Source organism: Dromaius novaehollandiae, chromosome 10 (genome assembly GCF_036370855.1).
Source record: "Dromaius novaehollandiae isolate bDroNov1 chromosome 10, bDroNov1.hap1, whole genome shotgun sequence".
Classification (NCBI taxonomy): Eukaryota; Metazoa; Chordata; class Aves; order Casuariiformes; family Dromaiidae; genus Dromaius; species Dromaius novaehollandiae.
The window spans coordinates 19,020,227-19,034,037 of record NC_088107.1 but is presented as its reverse complement, the minus strand read 5'-3'; the positions used below and the strand labels follow the sequence as shown (position 1 = coordinate 19,034,037).

Here is a 13,811-nt window from a genome sequence, read left to right as displayed (position 1 = left end):
TGAAAAGAGGTGGAAAACTGTTTTTCATGATCTCCTGTCCTGTCATTGCTATAGAAATTGGGTTGCCACAAATGCCAGAAGAGCATGGAGCAGAAGAAAGCACAAATAAGATCTGGATAGTGACACTATGAATATGTTAATTGCGACACTAAAGCTCGTTATAGTAAGAGGGAGAAGCTTCAAATCTAATAAAATTTTGCTAGCTGAAAAATTCTTATAATTATTTCTATTAAAAAATTTATAAGTTGTTCTTGTGATAAATAATATGTTCATCTTCATTGTAGGGTTTGGTTTTTTTTTTAATTAGAATTCTGCTGGACTTTATGGTGGGCCTTCAGAGCTTCTGCTTTTGACTTCTGTCATTGAAGGCTGGAACACAGATAAACTATAAGAAATAGTACAGCATTTAAGAAAGTGTATGTACACTTTTGGAGGAAGTACTTTTCTGAGATTTGAATCAACCTGCTGCAGAAGGCTAACAAAGAAATGGATTACAGATTAAACTTTGAAAGCATTGGAAGTAGACTCATTTTGAATTAGCAGCACATAGTCAGAGTTCTTATTCATGTCTAGTTGATTCTGTCCAAGGTTGGTTCTCATGAAATTCCAGGAAGTTTTTGTTTATCTTGAAGATGCCTTCTTCTCAGGAAAGCTGTGTTTTTTCAAGCTGGGTAGCTATAAACACAGCTGAAAAGAATGAAATGTGTAGCTTTTATATTAATATGTGGTGTTCTCTCTTTAAAGATCTGAACAGTCTAGGCACCAGGATGTATTTTTAAGAAAATGTTATTGACCTTATGTGGGTCAATTTAGAATAAAGGTCCATCATTCTAAGTAAATTCATCTTTATCTATGAAAGCCTTAATATATTGTGTCTAAATGGATGTGACCAGTTAAGGGATAAGGGAAAGGAGCAAACATGCAGGCAGTGATGAGTGTAAACATTATATTTATTTTTTAATTGTTTTATAAAGTTAGGGATAAAATAAGCAGAATAAGGAAAGAAAGAAAGAGAGGTATTCAAGGAAGAGGGTCGGGGTACATATTGCAGAGAAGGCAAGTATGATTTTGAACAAGTCTCATGATACAGCTAAGCTGATCTAACGGCAAGTTTGGTCCTGTCGAGCCACTTCCTCTGTACTGGCACTTCTCTGAACCCTTGACAAGCTTATATTGCAAAATAAACTCTCAGAAGATCAACCGTACAAAAATATGAATAGTTTCCTTCAAGTTTAACATCCTGAATTGGTTTACCTTGGGATCAGATGAGCACCAATGGCAGTACAAGGGCAGGAGCACTGGCTGTGTGCGTGATGGGAACACAGCCTCTCCAGCAGGAATGGCCTTGGGGGCAGAGTGGAACTGCGCTCCAGACAGGGAGAAGTGAAGGAGGGAGGAAAAGCAGTTGAAATAAAACTGCATGGCAGCAAATATAATAGTGGTATAATGTAAGAAAATGGTGAGACTATGATCTCTGTCTCTCTTGAAGCACTAAAGTTTTAAATGAAGCAACTAGGAACTCTCTAAGTTTCTAATGTATTAAACATTTAAAATGGAGATGGTTCAAAACAAAAATGTCTACTGTTCTGGATGTTGCAAAGCTTCTATAACATTCTTAACATTGCAAAGCCAAACTGTAACCCAAGTTATGTCTCAGTTCCTTGAGACTGACAAAGTTATGAGTAAATTAATGTAGTCTTGAATTATCAATCTTGGGTGGGAAAAAAGAATTTCTCAGATGAGAATTATCCATACCTGATCTCTCAGTTGTATTAACGCGTGTAGAGGCAGAGAGCATATGGACTGAGAAGCTGGTGGTGTTTATATAGCTAAAAGGGAGCTAATATTGACAGAGAAAACAGGGAGTAACTTTTTCCTGAAGTAAATCATCTCCTTTCACGTTTCTTCTTGAATTACCTCTATAGATTTCAAGCACAAAAGGCTTGACACTGTTGGTTTCACATGAATGTTAGAAATCTTTGTAAACTATATCCAGGGAGAATAAAATCCTTTTGAGAAACTAAAATAAGTTTAAGTGCAAACTAGGCCAGTAAGATGCTAAAAAATCTCTTCTGGAGCAGTTAATTCTTCATGGAGGACTAGAGAATCTTTAACCTGAATCTTTAACTAATCCTTAGCCATTTGGCAAGTAGTAGGTATCAAGACTGAAAGGGGTCAAAACCACAATATGGTTAAGTTCCAGACATCTAATTCCTGGTCTTATTCTGCTAAACTTGGAACTGAATTATCATCCTTTGCAAAATGTGTTTTGCACGTAGTAATGTTCCATGTGTTTCACTGGAAGCTAGGAGATGTGATTGTTCCCTTTGTGTTCTTAAGTTATTTCATGTTTGATAAAAATGAATTATGCACTGGTAGTGTAATAAACTAACAAATATGCTCTCAAATTATCTGGGTTGAAAAACAATAAACAATGGATTAATTTTTATTGGTAAGGCTTTTTTGTTCTATTAAGGAATGATCTTTCGCTTTATGCAGAAATTAGAAAAGTTTTTCTTTTTAGCAATTGTACTTAACAGAGAATTCAATATATATATATAGGGTTGAATAGCTGACCTAATGAATGAAGTCTTCCCTTTGTGTCAACATCATTGTTATGCAAATGTTTTTCTTCCTGTAACAAACTCCCTGCAGCCTTCTGGAGCACAAGCTTGCCAAGAAGCCTTCCTGGTTGCCTCTGATGACCAGAAGAAACTTGTGTCTTTTCTGACATTTGTGGTGCAGGTTTTATACAGATAAAATAGGCACCCTCTCGGTTACTGTTTGGATACTGCTCCAGTGTCGGATGTGATAGGTTTGCTATATCCTTAAAAGATGTGTTGTCTTGTTATGTCTTGTGTTACAGTTGTTGTCCAAGTTACGTTAACAAAACCAGGTTAAAGTAAAATACAAATAAAAACTTTTTTTTTTTTGAATTCAAAACAGTCAACACAAGAACAAATGTTCACAAAACCCTAGTAACATTTAGGTAAAGGAATGAAAGGCAAAAAAAGCACTTTAAAGATTTATCTACTTTATCAACTTTTAAACCAAAAGAGGTCTGTCTGTGTCTCTCTCTTACTCTGTCTCTCTCTTTGTCTGTCTGTCTGTCATGCGCTCTGTCATTCTTACTCTCTGTCTCTCTCCGTCTCTCATACGTCTGAGTGGTTTGCTACAGATTCTTCTCACAAGGTGTTCTGCATTTTTTAATGCCCTAGTCAATCTCTGTTTTCAATTTGAAACCCTCTAAAGAATTCAGACATATAATCTTTCTGCCAGAAATTTACTTCATTTTATCTTTGTCTGAGATATGATCTGACAATTCCTTTTATGAAAAATAAGCCTAATTTCAGTTCCTCAGTGGAGAAAATGTATTTTTATCAGACCGGACACAGTACTTTGTACTTGACTAATTACAGGCCCTTTGCCTTCACAAAGGGTAAACTTTTCCACTCCCTCCTTGTTTAGTGATTCACTGTCATTTTACACTGAACGATCTTTTGTACCGGACCTGATACTCTATTTCGGTCTTGTCAGTTAGAAATATACTTAATACACGCAAACCAGTGGGAGATGTGTAGTTAGCTCCTTACTGGTACTCGCCTGAAACCAGCGGTGAAGCAGTGCAGCTCTTTTAGAGTGGAAGTGATTTGAGGGTGACTGAACCCTACAGTCTTTTTCCAAAACATACTGTAATACACTACCTGTAGCATAGCAACTGTTGAATCCTAAAGAGAGAGAATGATTTTGATTCCTCAGTCATTCAACTATTGATCCTCTATGCTGCCATAGTTGTGATGTTAATCTTCACTTCTGCTGGGGAAATCAGTGCCTGATGTATCTGATTTTAAAACTTCCACTGTTTCAATGGCTGTACTCTCTAACCTAGAGAAGCTGTGGTGATTGATGGTGATTGTGAGTCATGTCAGCGCAGCAGGCCAGTAAATGTGGCCTTAAAAAAGGGGGGGGGGGGGGGGGGGGGAGGGAGGGGGGAAGCTTCAAGATGAGATTTACATGATGGCCTAAGTAACAAACTAGGCTCAAGGTATGACGTTCACTGAGCAAAATCACAGAATGAGAGGTAATGTTTCAAAGCATTAGAGAAATGCTTTGCAAAGAGACAGACTTTTTACCAACAATATTTCTCCTGTCCTCCAATGTTTTTCCAGTTGCTGAAGCCTTGACTGTGAAGTAGTTCTTGGTGATCCTCTTTTCCCTGGACTGGTACAAGTAGATGTTGTGCTCTGTGTAAGAAGAGCCACATTAAATAACTGCAGGACTCTAAACACAGTGGCAAAGCTGGTTACATTTGCACAGAGACAAAGAGATTCTGACATCTAAAGTGTGAGGCCTGAAAAAATATCTATCTATCCCTGAATCTTGTGATTATAATTAGTTAGTAGACAATAGTTGTTTCTTTCCTTCTATAACTCCTGCACATGAACAGCTATGGCAGGCGTAGAGTTAGACTGCAGAAGCTAGTGTCTCTTCTGCTGTCTGTGGTCTCTTTTCCAACCCAGGTGCTAGGTGTAGGGACTGAAATCAGGGTCAACCTGCTGGGTAGTCAGAGGAGAGAGACTGGAAGGCAACCTGAAAATGAGTAAGGTGCGGGCCTGGCTTATGGGAGAGCGTGAGAAAGGAGATAACAGTAGGAGTCTTATTTTCAGTTTCAAGGGAGACTTGACAAGTCTGCTAGAATTGCAAGGGTACCCCAGAGTACTCACAAACCTTGGCTCTGCCTAGTTGCCATTCAGTCAAGTACTTCAGATACAAATGCAACTCTGGACTGCTATAGTAGCAAGGAATAGAGGCACTGAAAACAGTTTGTATCATGTAATTTCACATGGGATTCTGTATTCTTTCATTTAACAGCGCTAAACACTAACAGCACTGAAGAGGGCTGCAGAGAGGTAAATGTTTCCTTTACTGTCCTATACAAATCACCATTTATTTTTAGAAGCACTAGGTTCCTAGAGTCAGTGCGTCCACTTTGTACTGAGGTGAAGCTCTGCTCCTTAAACCAGTGCTGATCTTCAGTACTTCTCACCACACCCAGCCCGAGAGGTAAGGAGCTATGAAATATAGCACAAATGTTTTGCTGAACTTACTTTCAGTTTTATGCTATGAAATTAATCATGAGCCCAGGACTCATACTATTTTGGAAAACTTCATTTTTACATATGTCTCTCTTCATGCTGCTATTTAACTAGCTGCTATATGTAGCTGTGTAAACATCATAAATTATTTTCATTCAGAAGACAAAATCCCAAGCCAGTTTTTAAAAAGAATTTTAAATGTATTTTACTGAACACTGAGTAATGCTTTTATTTTTTTCTCTTTTGTCTCTTCTTCTGTGAGACTGATCTTTAAAGAACTGAAGGGCAACTTGAATGCTACTGAGTTAATAACTATTGGGCCATTTGCAACCAAAATGGATAGAATACAAAATAATTTAGAGGAAGTGTCCAAATGTAGCATACAGCACAATAAGTAATTGTTTTTGAAGTCCAAGCAGAATTGGCTTCTACTCTATTTTCAGCATATTTGCCTTATTTAAATCTTTAGGTATTCAGAAAAGAGTAGGCATATGTGAAAGAGTTCAGATTTGAGCACTTGCTCTCAAATGTTACAGACCTTCTTGTTAAAAACTGATACAAAGTGGAAGGGAAATCATTGACTTCCTGACATGACAGCTCACTGGTGCATAAGAGATCAAGGAACTTTTAAACTCTCCAGAGTAGGCAAACAATTTTATTCCTTAAGGGCTGGCCTTCAAAAGGGCTCTTGGTTTAGAGAACATAATTGGTGTTGCAGTTTTTAGCACGTCCCATCTAGAATACAACTCTGGTACTATTACCCCAGGCATGAAGCTCTTTGACCTCTCTACTTTGTTGCTGTGGCTTGTTCTCCTTAAGCATTCATTTTAAAACAAGGCTGCATGTGAGTTCGATGTAACCCGGAGCATAATTTACCGTTGGAAATATACCACTGGTTACCTAGCCTGGACACCAACCTGTGCCTGAAGTTTTCTGTCATACCTTAACCGAGAAGAATGGCTCATAGAGTTAAATGCTTTGATTACAGACTCCAAATATATCATAAATGGGCAAGCAGCTTGAGATGCTTAATCAGTAAAACAAAAGAACAAGCATGAAAGGATATACTTGATTTACAGCTGTTTCTAGAACAGAAATATTCCTGGAATAAATGTTTGCACATTCCTCTTTGTCCTCTCTTTCTTAGACAAAAGATGTGGAAGGAGGAGAATTTGAACCTTACTCGAGACGGTATTTTTCTGCATGCTGGATAAGCTATCTCCCAACAAGAAGAATATCCTCTATGTTCTTGCCCAAAGGCGTCATTCAATGACAAGATATTGGGAACCAGAAAAGATGCAGTACACCCAGTCTTAAGTGTTTCAGAGCCACACAAAGCTCCTAAGAAACTATAATTGCTGTAAGTTTACTTGCCTTCTTGGGAGGCAGTTGACAAAGGGATCTTCTCAGCCACCTACACATCTGACTTACCATGGTCAGTAAAGCTATGCTATGCTCTTTCCTCTCCAGTCTCTCAGGATGCAATAACAGTATTTCATTGATTCCCAAAGCATCTGCTGAATTGCTTGATAATTAGGTGGAGCATGACAATTTGTTAAATACGCTCCTGATTCTAGTGACAATAAAAGCATCACCTAGGAGGACTGTTTGAAGTTGCTTGAGAAGTTCTCTGCAGCTAAGTCTTTTCAGGATAAAATCTATTTGTGATGGGGCTTTTCTTCCCTTTAGTTGAAGCCTCTTGTCTTTGCAGATCATAACCATAGAATTCATTAATGCTATACTTAAGGAAATATTAGTTGCTGGGTAGTTTCTGAGTTAATTGCATGGTTTAACTAGATCCATCTCTGTATTACTTAAAACACAGTTAATAGTGGTACCAGCTTAGTTCTGATCCGTGTTTAAACGTTTGACTAGTTTTACTGTTTACCTCACACCACCACTTTTGCTTGGATGCTAGCACTTAAACGCAAATTATTATCAACTAGATGTAGTTCAACTTGTACCTTTTTTTCTTCTGACATCTCATAAAATCCTCACAGATGGTTTGCTTTTCTACCTATAGTGACTGCAGCTCTAAAATTAGCTTGTTCTGTCTGTCCTGAAATGGAGAGCACTGCTGATTGATTGATTGGTTTAGCAGAGAGGAAAAACAAGAGACTTTTCCAAAATGTTTGTAAAGAACAGAAAAGCTGATTCAGATGAGGGATTATTGCACAAGTTCACTATCTGGCAGATTGGCTGGTATAGTGGCAAGATAAGTCTGATATAAACAATAAAAACATATTATTTCTTAAATAGGTTTCTGCAAAACTAAGCAGGGATATGAGAGTTATTCTGGACAGAGTTCCTTGCCTCTTGCACTTTGGTCTGCCACCATCTTAATCAGCGCAATTAGTTGCCTTTTTTGCAGATGATGGAAGAGCATGGTTTCAAACAAAATCTAAAAAGTCTTTAAAGTCTTTTTCTTTCTTTCTTTCTTTTTTTTTCTCCCTCCCTTCTTTTATGTGATCTGCAGTTACGCCTGTTTGCCAAGCACATGTCTTAACAGGTCACTACTGTTCTGTTGTCTTGGGACCACTTCGTACATCAAATAATAATGGGTTTTCTCTCTTTTTTTCTTCTCAGCTGCTTTTATCTCATAAAACACCTTATTAAAATCATAGCATTCCTGATCCACCTCCACATCTTTCTGTTTTGAATCAGGAGTAACAGGATCCTTCTTTTTTTCCTTGCTTTTCTGGCTAATAAGCAGAGCTGTTAGTCAGGAGTAAAAATTCTGTGCCATGCTGCTTTGAAAAATTTCTAATAATTTAACAGTATGTAGTGTCCAGAGCAATGATAGGTGATGTCCAGAAAATAACAAGCACCAACTTCCAAACAGCTTTGGTATGCATTTAGCTTCAAATCATCAGTTAAGTAGATGAATTTGATCAATCTGTCTTTAAAAAAAAAAAAAAAAAAAAAAAAAAAAGGGGGGGGTATACATTAAATATGAGAAAGGAATTTTTGTTTTATGAATAATCTATTTCAATCTGTATGCTTTCCAGGATTCTTTTATTATAAAGCAGACAAAAAAAATACAGGTTACAGAATTATGTTATTCAGAGTTATGTTGCCATTGTATTTGTTGACTAAGGCTCAAGAAGAATACAAGTTCTTTCATATTTTTCCCTCCTTTTTCCTCTCCAGTAGTCAACAGTGGGCACTTTGTACTGCAGAAGAGATCGTTTTTCTTTCAGGTTTACGGGCTCTATTTTCGTAGATGAATTTAGTACATACCTTAAACAGGCATCATTATTTTCTTTAACTGTTGCCTGTAGATATTTATCTTCAGTGTGGTGGAGGTTTTTTGTCCCCCCATCCTCAGTCGTCTTCTGCAATCAATAGCAATTTCCATTTTGTTTCCGGCTTTCTGAATTTCCTATTTCGCATGCTGATATTTAACTCCAACTGTGTCTTGCTTTTCATAGAATATAATAATAGATGATTACAATAGCGGCAATTACAACTAATGGTCTACTTTTAGAGACTGAATATCCACTGTTCCTCCTGAAGTTGGTCAGAAATGTTCCACATCTCTCAAAAATCAGGCTGCAGTATTTTAACATGAATGTTAGTTGCTGATGCTTTTTTCTTCTGCTTCTTCTTTTCTTCTTTTTCTTTTTTTTTTTTTTTTTTTTTTTGGCATGCAATTCTTTTGCACATTTCATTATAACAGCTTCCTTGAATCATCAACTTCCAGTTCTCCTTGTTGAGCTTGAATCAGTATTTCCTGTTAATTATCTTGTTTTATTTTTGTTTTCTGAATTACAGCAAATATTGTAAAAGAAAGAGATTCTCAGGTTTTATGACTTTATGGGTAGCTACAACTCATTTGTAGTGAGAGCAAATTTACAGAATGTTACTGAACTGATTTGACTAAATGAAAGAGATTTTATGGCTGCTTAGGGCATCTTATTTTTCCTTTAAGTTTTGATGAAGAGCCATTCTCAAAACTAGATAACTTCACACTAGACAGCATGTCACTACACATTTCGCTTGAAAATGAAGTGAAATTTGTAATTTGCTAGTAAGTTTAAACATAAGTCTGAAGAGGAATTGCCACCGGAAGAAAAAACAGATTCCAAGATTACAGTTGCAGAGAACTCTAATAGTACAATATTTATTTTGCCTTTATCTTTAAAAAATGAATGATATCTTTTTGTGTTGTCATTTGACACAAATGAAAGAATCTTTAATAAGCCAGGACAAAGGCACAAATGATTGAGCTTGCTTTTTGCTTATTTCAGTAAAGGAAGTTGTTTTCACCTCTTCCTGTTGTCCCTCAGATTATCTCTAACTGCAGTGTGAGAAGTCTCTGACAAGGTTTTAAAAATATATTTAGCATATGCCTTGTCTTGTCTGATCACTTCTATACTGATGTTTCACAGCAGTATAAAACTCATTTGTTCTCTTCATATGAACCAGACTGATGCAGCAGCTGCTGAGCACCAGTGTGACAAGTTCCAGTCAGTTTGAGAGCAGAGTGCATTCAAACCCGGACACGCTGCCTGGTGCCGCCTGGCGAGGTCTGCCTTCCCGAGGGCTCCATTCCCTCCCTCTGGCAAGGCTCATTCCTCAACCGCATTTTTAGCTGTGGAAATAGTCAGAATCAGGCGACCTGAAACTTTGCCTCTGCTAGAAACAGTTTGACAGAGGCAGCATTGCAAATCCACCTTCTGCAGGTACTGCTTTGTAAGGCAGCCCTGGTATGGTTTTGTCAATTATACCAGTCCTCCAAACAAACTAATTTATACCAGCAGGGATGCTTTTTATCCAGTGTAGCTGTAGCTGAATGCAGTTATCCGTCACAAAGAAATCCCCCCTCCTCTTTAAGAAACATACATACATATATATATATATTTATGTATTTATTTTTGTTTGTGTGTGTATGTACATGTGTGTATATATATATATATAAAAAAATAAAAAATATATAAATCTTCATGTAGATCAGACTTGAGGCCTTCAGCCTAATGTGTTTCTTTGACGTTGCTCTTCACTTCATCCAGATATCTGTTTTTTCTTTCCCTAGGAGTCAAAACACATCTTTTCAACTGCAATAGGATCTGTCTCCGCAGTTTCTTCAGGACTTAACTCAGAGCTGGTAGATGTTTGCTTAAGTGGTTGGACAAAGTTTGCTGTGTTTTTTCCCTTTCCACCCTGCAAAGTCACCTGTTGAGTTAGCAATGGCAACAGCTCCCTCGTACCTTCCTGTCTCCACCACCTTGGCAGAAAGTTTTAGAATTAATCACCAGATTAATCTGGTTTCATTGGACATTTATTGATTAATCATGCTTAGGTCTTGCTGTCACATTTTTTTCCCTAACCTTAACACTAACTTGCAAATTTTTAGCATAAGCAAGGATTCCAACAATTGGACATAGGTTTAAAGGAACTGTGTTTTAATCCTGCCACAGTGTCTGTAAGAATGAATATCTTAGAGCACTTAAACAGGTTAGCATCAGTTATCATTGTTTATAGCTGTATCTCAATGCTTTCTCAGTATCAGATAGGATCCATGACCTTCACTGCACTGCTTTTCTGGTACCCTGAGCTGTGAAAGAGTAGAAGATTCGGGCTCTGATCTCCTACATGGCAGGCTGCGACTTCTTGGGCACTACCATAGCTACTGAGTTGTTCAGTGACCTTTAATACTGCCTCCGTGTTAGATTGTTCTGTACAGTTCAAACGGGGAAGGGTGCTTTCCCCCGGATTTGTATCTGACACATGGTTTTCAGTTTTCCTAATGGGTTCTTCACAGGCTGTCAATTACTTACGTAGTTTAAGCGAAACACACAGAGAGGAGTTGCTATACTTATTATGCATTTTCAAAATGTTGTGAAATGAATCATTCCAGATTCAATGTCTCATATCTTTATTTTTTCCTCCATATCTCTACCTCTTCTAAAAATGCTGCAGATGACTTTAAAGCATAAGTAGGAAACATAATTAAGCCTTCTACCCTTCTTGATTTATCCTTCCAAACTAAATGCAATAACTGAAGAACTTCAGATTTCACAGAAACAAGGGTGGGAGTCCTGGGGTTCAGGGAAGCTACCAGTTTTGTTTTGCTGCATAATGTGTCTGTGTGAGCCTTCTCCTGCTGTAGCTTATTTAGCTGTTGTATACAGTAGGCAGATATGCTTACTGTTGAATTCAAGCAACATTATGTGAATGCCTGGTCAAGCCAGATGCTTAGTATTCTTTCTACATTATACACATCTAAGGACTTCCAAGGTTGTTCTTTGTACATGGTGTGAATATCAGAAGTTCAGTTCTGCCCTTTGAATTAAGGGTATTTACAGGGATGTGCAAGTTCCCCCTCTTATCTGTCCCTCAAGCTGTGGGATGAATCAATCAGTGGGATCAGTGTTTTTAAGGGAAACCTGCAAAAATCACCATTATTTGGTTTTCCTTGATAAAGGAACAAAACAAAGTCCAGAGCAACAGATCGCCGAGGTCTGTGTTGAAAATAGCAGCGGAATTGTATACTTCAATGCCTGAATATGCTGAAGATTCCACTTTAAAAGACTTCAAGTGTGGACTATACACTTGACATAGAATTAAGCATTTGAGCCTGTCTCTAATCTCTGTGTACAAGAAGATAATGTATGCTTGGGGAATTGTACCAATAAGACTATTCATACAAAGCTCATAACGCTAACAGTTTTGATGCAATTTGAGCTTCTGCCTCTACATCCCTGTTGGTTCAATCCGCTGCACACATTTTCTGAGAGCAAAACTAGCAACACAAGCCAAGGAGGGGAAAGATGTATTTCACTTCTCACATGGAAAAAATGCTAGTCAGGGTAATGAAGAAATTCTCCTCTTTTTGTCGTGTTTTGTTTTTGTTTTTTGCTATCGGAATTTAACACTATGTGTTTAAAATGTAACTTTAGGTTAGAGGAGGAATCTTTTTCTGTATCAGTAGCTGATGATAGACTACAGAGACTTAAGGAAACACATGAAGTTAAAGATGTTTCTTATGCAGTGATTACAAAGAGATTTCAAGAGATGAAGGTCCAGTACCTTTTGTTAGAAAGGAAAAACTTTGTACTACCACTGCAGACTGTGTTTAAGAACTGGTCACTGAAAAATTAGATCATCAAAGTGCTGCTTTGCTCTGGGGAAGGACATAACTGTCAAAAGTGTTTATATCTATATGAAACATAAAATGAAGTTGTAGATCTTTTGTAGGTGAACTGTAGACAGATGCTGTATTTCAGATCTTATACCCATTGCCCCTACCACAGTTTGCAACATAGTCATCTGCAAGACATGGTTAAGACACTTTCCATGACAACCAGAATAATCAGTTTCATGCTTGTCATTCCTCTTTAAGAGGATCTAAATACTGATGGTGGCCAACTTCAGTACAAAAAGTTTTTCCTTCAGATGATCTTGTTATCAGTTCACACTCCTGAAATATTGCTACTTCCTTATTATTAGAGAAGTCCCTTATTCATTCATATGTTGCTTGAGTGAAGGAAAGCTAAATTAAATCTTTGCAAAGAACCAGTAAGCAATGTAACTGTTGGTGAACCTTGTTCTGAATGTAGAAGTTGCACTGAAGAAGCCCAGTCTTATCAGAAACTAAACAGAAAGCTGTTGTTATAAAAATAATGCTTTTGTGTTGTCTTAAAACTGCTCTGAATTGCATGCCTGAAACAAAAGTAATGTTTGAGACTTTGCAGAGAAATGTTCATCTAGGTTCAACAGATGATTCACAGAGAGGGGTTTCAACACTGTGCTGTTGGTCCTAAGCTACTGAGGAGATTGCAGAAAGAGTGTTCAGTCCAGTGTCAGAAACAGAAAGAGAAAATGGGGTCCCTTTTGAGTTTGGGACAAGCATTAGGTGAGAGTCCCAGAATTAAGGTACTCCTAAAAACCAGGCGAAACCTTCTTCAGGTCCTAGGCTGTAGTTACTTTGAAGTATCAGGCAAAAATAGGGAAAAACTTAGAAAAGTATTGTGAATATTCATTTCTACTGAAGAAATTCTCAGTGACTTGGCCTCAGTTGATTTTGCTGACAACTTTCTTTTTCCCCAAAGACCTGTTTAAGATCAAGTTCTGTGTATTTGATTTCAAATATTTATCTAACATCTTTAACATCCATGTTTTCTTAGCTAACTTAATACACAACTTATTGCAGGCACCAGGCAAATGTAAAAGGAGAAGCTCAAAATTTGTCCCCAGAATTCCAAAGAAATTGCAACTCTATGCCTTGAACCCTTTGATAGTTAACAATAATTTTGTTTTATGTATTTATCGCGGACCAAATTCTGGTCATATGGGGACCATTCTTCAGTTTATTGGCCCACTATACAGGGAAACACAGTGGATGGAGTAAGCAGTATCTAAAATAGATCTTGAAGTGGGTATTCACAAAAGCTCAGCTTAGCCTATGTTTACTCAGTAGTTGGTTAAGAAAGAGAAGGGAAGAGGCTACTTCAGAGGGGCCATTCAAAATAACAAAATTAACTTTTCAGTGGCCTACAGTTAGCCTTTGTGTTCGATTCCTACACAGGTTAGCACTATAATCTCCCATACGCTAGTCAGGTTAACTGCCTTTTGTAAAGAAGAATTGCATTTCCCAGAAAGACTGGAGAAATGATTTACAGGGATAGCAGTAGCTGCTGTAAGTCGCACTGTAGTTTATGAGTAAGTTTTTTTACAGTGAACTATCATATTAAAAGATAGCATTTGGTGAAA

General features: G+C 37.5%; 1 protein-coding gene across 7 annotated transcripts in view; it reads left to right on the top strand.

Annotated features, from left to right (window-relative positions):
- OTUD7A (OTU deubiquitinase 7A) overlaps positions 1–13,811 on the top strand; it is a 221,468-nt gene that overhangs the window by 113,929 nt on the left and 93,728 nt on the right. For 3 of the 7 annotated variants that reach the window (XM_026113458.2, XM_026113457.2, XM_026113455.2), the window contains 2 exons: positions 4,873–4,910; positions 6,244–6,456. The exons of 2 other annotated variants lie outside the window; for them this stretch is intronic. The gene's annotated coding sequence lies outside the window, so the exon portion shown is untranslated. Of the gene's footprint in view, positions 1–4,872; positions 4,911–4,957; positions 5,065–6,243; positions 6,457–10,150; positions 10,204–13,811 lie in introns of those variants that run through there. 2 more of the 7 variants (XM_026113460.2, XM_026113461.2) reach the window with 2 other exon arrangements.